Below are 6,000 nucleotides of genomic sequence, written 5' to 3' on the forward strand. Positions count from 1 at the left end.
AAGGATGGAGCCCTTCCAAAAGCTTCCTGAGCGCAAGAACAGGCGAGGAAGGAAGGAAGGAAGGCTTCACTTGAAAATGCCAAATATTTCTCAGGATAGCTTTGAGATGTGGGGGTGGAAGAGAGATTAAAAGCAAGCCTTCCCAGCAACCGGGAATCAATCTTGCAAAGCGGGGAAGGAAGAGAAACACTCCCCATATTAGCTAGGAAAAGGATGACTGATAGACTTCTCCAGGCAGGAGAAGGTGGGGAGTGCAGGGAGGGGGGGGGGGGAACAGAGAAATATTTCTCTCGATTCAAGTGGTGCCTCCTTTCCGAGTCGCTCCTCGCCACGTTGCCTGCAGAAAACCACCTCGGTTTGATTTGAAACGCTTACCCTTTCAATCCCGGTTTCGAGCCCAACTCCAACTGTGTGTAAAACCCAGGGAGGCGTCTTTGGGAGGGGAGAGAAGCTCTGGTCGGCGGAAAGCGGCTTTTCTTCTCCTCCTCCTCCTCTGTTCTCCCCCCTTGGTGCCGGATTACAGTGTGAACAAGCCCCGGGCATTGCAAGGGAGCTAGCATTGTGTCGCCTTCCCACCTCGGCGGAGGCTGGTCCTGCTCTCCCAGGTCCCCGGCGGTCGCCTCTCCGAGGCTGCGGGCTTCCAGAAAAGAAGGGATGGTGCGGGTGGGAGGGAGGGAGGGAGGGAGGGAAGGAAGGAGGGAGACAGAGGGAGAGAGAGGGAAAAGAGGAGGGAGACAGAAAGAGGGAGGGGGAAGAGAGAGGGAGAGAATCGCCTAATGCAATCAAATCGATCTGATCTCCACCATCTGTCGCCTGCCACTACACACAACCGTTAAAATAAGGAAAAACGGGAGTCACTGACAGCTCGAGAAAGGTGGGTATTGCCGCCGAGTCCATTCCGAGCAGAGCTGAACTAGGGATGGCATTGACCAGCGAGAGGCATACACTTGTCCAAGCTCTGAAGCCATCCCCAACATGCTCAGGGTAGATGCCTTGAGGAAGAGCTGGCTGCAAGCTTCCCAAAGGCTCTTCTTTCCCGACTTGCCATTGGGAAAGGAGGGCTAATGCTAAAGGGGTAGGAGGGAGGAACATGCAGTCCCGTCTCCCTCCCCTCCACCCGGAAAAAAATAGCTGCGAGGAGAAACGTCTCTGTCCTCCCAGGTTTTCTTTCTGATCCCAAACATGTGTGAGCACTAGCAGAGCTGTTGAGCAAGACTGAGAGAGAGAGACTCTTGACCAGAGCTATCCATTTCCCTGTAGCTTGCATTTCCACAGCAGAAAAAAAAAAACCCACACACTTCTATATCTTGGCATCTTGTAAGCTTGTAGCCTCGGACACATGCTTCTTGGGTTGTTGTGAGTTTTCCGAGCTCTGTGGCCATGTTCCTGGAGCATTCTCTCCTGACGTTTTGCCCACATCTATGGCAGGCATCCTCAGAGGGTGTGAGGTCTTCTTGCTTCAGGAGCTTCCTCCTTGAGAACCAGTGAGACTCCTTTCTCTTCTTTATGGCTGGTCTTGTGAAATCGGCACCCTTCTCTTTGGTGATCCAAATCCCCCCAGACAAGGTCTTGAAAGAAAATCTCACAGCTGCTAATGTCACCAAATCAGGATCATGCCAGCAACCTTTTGAATCCCAACACTGGGAATTATTTTTGAGAAAGACGTTTCCTATAAGCGACATTTGAACACAGACGGATTCAGTATGGGTTTCTTTCCCACCCTCCTTTCTTGAGGCTCAGACAAGGGAGGGACACACACACACACACACACACACACAACATTTCTATATAGGTGTGTTTAGGGCTACCCTAACTCTGTCTGCCACCTCTCCTCCCTTTTCATATAGCTTTTAGCTCGTCTGGGTTAGTCTTTTGAAATATTTATATGTATAAAATGTGTATAGCAATGGGTTGCTGTGAGTTTTCCGGGCTGTCTGTCCATGTTCCAGAAGTATTCTCTCCTGACGTTTCACCCACATCTATGGCAAGCATTCTCAGAAGTCGTGAGGTATATTGGAAACTAGGCAAGGGAGGTTTATCTGTCTGTGGAAGGTCCAGGGTGGGAGAAAGAAGTCTTGTCTTTTGGAGAATAGTGTGAATGTTGCAATTAATCACCTTGATTAGCATTAAAAGCCTTGCAGCTACAAGGCCTGGATGATTACTGCCTGGGGGGAATCCTTTGTTGGGAGGTGATTAGCTGGCCCTGATTGTTTCCTGTCTGGAATTCCCCTGTTTGGAGAGTGTTGTTCTTTATTTATTGTCCTGATTTTAGATTTTCCCCCCCCAATACTGGTAGCCAGATTTTGTTCATTTTCATTGGGGGTTTTTTGGGTTTTTTTGCTTTCTTTTGAAATTGTCCACGTTTGTGAATTCTCTGTGTAGTGGCTTCTCTGTGTAGTCTGAAGCAGCCAGATTTTGAAGCTTCAAGGCTATTCAATGCTAATTAAGGTGGCCAATTTCACCATTCACACCTGCCTCCAACAGTCAAGAGTTCTTTCTCCCACCCTGGACCTTCCATAGATACATAAACCTCACTTGCCTAGTTTCCAACAGACCTCATAACCTCTGAGGATGCCTGCCATAGATGTGGGCGAAACGTCAGAAGAGAATGCTTCTGGAATATGGCCATACAGCCCGAAAAACTCACAGCAACCCAGTGATTCCGGCCATGAAAGCCTTCGCCAACACAGTGTATAGCACTGCTAAAAACATGCTGTTTTGGTTCGTTTTTCACCAACAAACACACTCTTAAGGGATCCCCACCTTCACACTCTAAAACTAAATCAGTCCGGAGAGCCTATTGATAAAACACATGATGCAAATATATGTTTTAAGTGAGAAAGAAGAGGACTAGACATTCAAACATGTGCGGGGTGCTGTCCACATCCTTGGTGCTGAAAGGAGGCCAAATGAACGCAGGTGTTCATAACACAATAACAAGAACCTGATTCATAGTTTAGTTGATTTTTCCCCTCCTCTTTTTATATCAGGCTTCTCTTATGCATCAAGATTAACTCTGTTGGATTAGTAAATGAGGGAGGGACGTCTCGAAAAGCCCGACATTAAACAATGAAGCTTTGAGGACAGTGGACGCCTCTCCTGAAAGTTTGGCTTCATCGTTGGCGAATTCGATGAGCCTTCGGGAAGGACGAGCAGCTCTCTGCACACACGCCAGCCTTTTGTTTCAATATCCATTAATTACGCCGACCTACGCGGCAAAGCCTGGGTCCCAGCCACGTGTCTGCGCCCAAACCTCGCCCGCTGATCATTCGTGTCCAACGATTGCCCTCTGCAGGTCAGCTTTCGAGTCCTCCTCGGGTTGTGAAAGGTAGGGAAGGCAAGATCTGGGTGGCAGGGTGGACTTGACAAGAACAAGTCCCTCTGCAAGCAGGTCCACAATATTTAAGGGGGAGGGGTGCCTCCCCCCGCCCCCGCGTATGCGAGTGGGTTGTATGCGCGCACGTGTGGATTCAGCATCACGCATGTCGCCTTCTGTCTCCAAGTGCCTTCCTTTCTGTGGGTTTGCGCTAGGTTCCTTTTGAAGAGGGGGGATTACGTGTAAAGCGTGTTCCTCGCCTTCAGAGCTCTCCTTCTGTCCTCCCCACTTTCTCGTTTCTCCCTCCCCTGTTTAGTCTGGAGTAAAATATGGAAATAGCAGGAGTCGAGTCTTCCAGCATGAGTTTCTACTAAAGCACAGGAAGGGTGGTGGCATTGTGTGGACTAAATCCAAGTCAAAATGGGAAAGACCCCATCAACAGTCCCAGAGAAGGGGGGAAAATCCAGAAAATGGATTACATTTTTAAAAATTCTCCAGGTTGTATAGGGAAATATTGTTGAGCCCATCTTATATATACTTCTTAATTCATACTTTCCCTCCGTGTGGCTTGTATTAGACCCAAATGGCTCAATGTGGTATCTAGCCATGCTCATTCATTCAGGAATGTCGAAGGCTTTCATGGCCGGAATCATTGGGTTGCTGTGAGTTTTCCGGACTGTATGGCCATGTTCCAAAAGCATTCTCTCCTGACATTTCGCCTGCATCTAGAGCAGGCATCAATTGTGAGGTCTGTTGGAAACTAGGCAAAAGGGGTTTATTTATCTGTGGAAAATCCAGGGTGGGAGAAATATCTCTTGTCCGTTGGAGGCAAGTGTGAATGTTGCAATTATTCACCTTGATTAGCATTGAAAAGCCTTGCAGCTTCAAGGCCTGGCTGCTTGCTACCTGAGGGAATCCTTTGTTGGGAGGTGTTAGCTGGCCCTGATTATTTCTCGTGTGGTTTGAATATTGATCCAAAGATATGATGGCTGCCTTTAAAATACCCTTTAACCTTTCCCCAACCTCAGAGCCAAAAGTGATGTTGAGTTGCAACTCCCATTATCCCTTATCAGCATGGCAGATAATAAAAAGTGATGTGAATTATCATTCAACAACATCTGGGGATCAAAACTGAGTAAAAACTAAAGAGAACTCTTGTCTTTTTGAGGCAAGTGTAATGTAGCAATTGTCCACCTTGATTAGCATTGAATGGCCTTGCATATTCAAGGACTGGCTGCTTACTGCCTGGGGGAATCCTTTGCTAGGAGGTGTTAGCTGGCCCTGATTTTTTTCTGTCTGGAATGGCCCTGTTTTCAGAGTGCTGCTCTTTGTTTACTTTATTTATTGAAATACACAAGCATGTAGGCAACCTCAACAGAAAGGAGGAAACCATGAAAATGAACAAAATCTGGCTACCAATTTTTTTTTAAAAAAAACCCCCACTAAAATCAGGACAGTAAATAAAGAACACCACTCAGAAAACAGGGGAATTCGAGACATGAATCAATCAGGGCTAGCTAACACCTCCCAACATAGGACACCCCCAGACAGGAAGCATCCAGACCTTGAATCTGAAAGGTTATTCAATGCTAATCAAAGTGGTCAATTGCAACATTCATACTTGCCTCCAACAGACAATAGTTCTTTCTCCAATCCTAGACATTCCACAGATGTATAAACCCCACCTGCCTAGTTTGCAACAGGCTTCACAACCTCTGGGGATGCCTGCCATAGATGCAGGCGAAACCTCAGGAGAGAATGCTTCTGGAACATGGCCATACATCCCGGAAAACTCACAGCAACCCAGTGATTCCGGTCATGTAAGCCTTCGACAACCCATTTTATATAATTCTTAATTCATACTTTCCCCTCTGCGTGCATTGCATTAGACCCAAATGGCTCAATGTTGTCTTTAGCCATTCTCACTCATTCAAGAATGGGTTGGGTCTTATTCTAAGAACAAATATGTGTTGTTGTGTTGCTATCTTTGTAGATTCGATGGACAAAGAGAAACACCAACCCAATGGATAAGGGAGGGGGGATCCCTACAACCGACCTTAATTGCCTCTTGATAAGGATCGTTTTCTCTTTCTGTCGGGAGGGCTATAACTTTTGATTCCCGGTCAGGAATGATTCCCGCCGAGATAGTTGGCCGCGCTTCATAGGGCGCCAGTGAAGAGTCAATCAATAATATGCAAAATGCCCTATTAGGAGATACTAAGGAAGGCTAATTATTAATCTCTCGCTTTAAAGGTAATGGAAGAGCGTTTGATTTGTCCTATTTAAAAAACATTAAAGAAAAAAAAGATATATTCAGAGGGGTATTCATAACAAGTCTGCTCATTCACCCCCCTTCCCTTTCTTGGCCTTGATGTCTTGTATTGATAGAATGGGAATCAAAGGTGATTCAAAGAGCAGAGGAAAAGGAGGTAGTATTCTGAAAGAGGAACCTATGGGTGCGTCTACACTGAAGAATGAATGCAGTTGGACACCTCATGCCGGCCACATGACCTTGGAGGTGTCTACGGACAACGCCGGCTATTCGGCTTAGAAATGGAGATAAGCACCAACCCCACGACTAGACTTAATTTCATGGGATAAACCTTTACCTTTACCTTCACCACCAGGAATCAATGCTATGGAACCATAGGAGTCGTCGTTTTACAGTCTCTATAGTCTAACAC

General features: G+C 46.7%; 1 non-coding gene across 1 annotated transcript in view; it reads right to left on the bottom strand.

Moving 5' to 3' along the window:
* The window catches only part of LOC103278654 (uncharacterized), a 64,305-nt gene extending 62,584 nt beyond the window's left edge, over window positions 1-1,721 (bottom strand). Inside the window, exon 1 of the transcript XR_010005319.1 lies at window positions 376-1,721. This is a non-coding gene — a transcript (uncharacterized LOC103278654). The remainder of the gene's footprint in view (window positions 1-375) is intronic.
* Between the last annotated feature and the right edge of the window lie 4,279 nt (window positions 1,722-6,000).

This window comes from Anolis carolinensis, chromosome 4, assembly GCF_035594765.1.
Source record: "Anolis carolinensis isolate JA03-04 chromosome 4, rAnoCar3.1.pri, whole genome shotgun sequence".
NCBI lineage: Eukaryota > Metazoa > Chordata > Lepidosauria > Squamata > Dactyloidae > Anolis > Anolis carolinensis.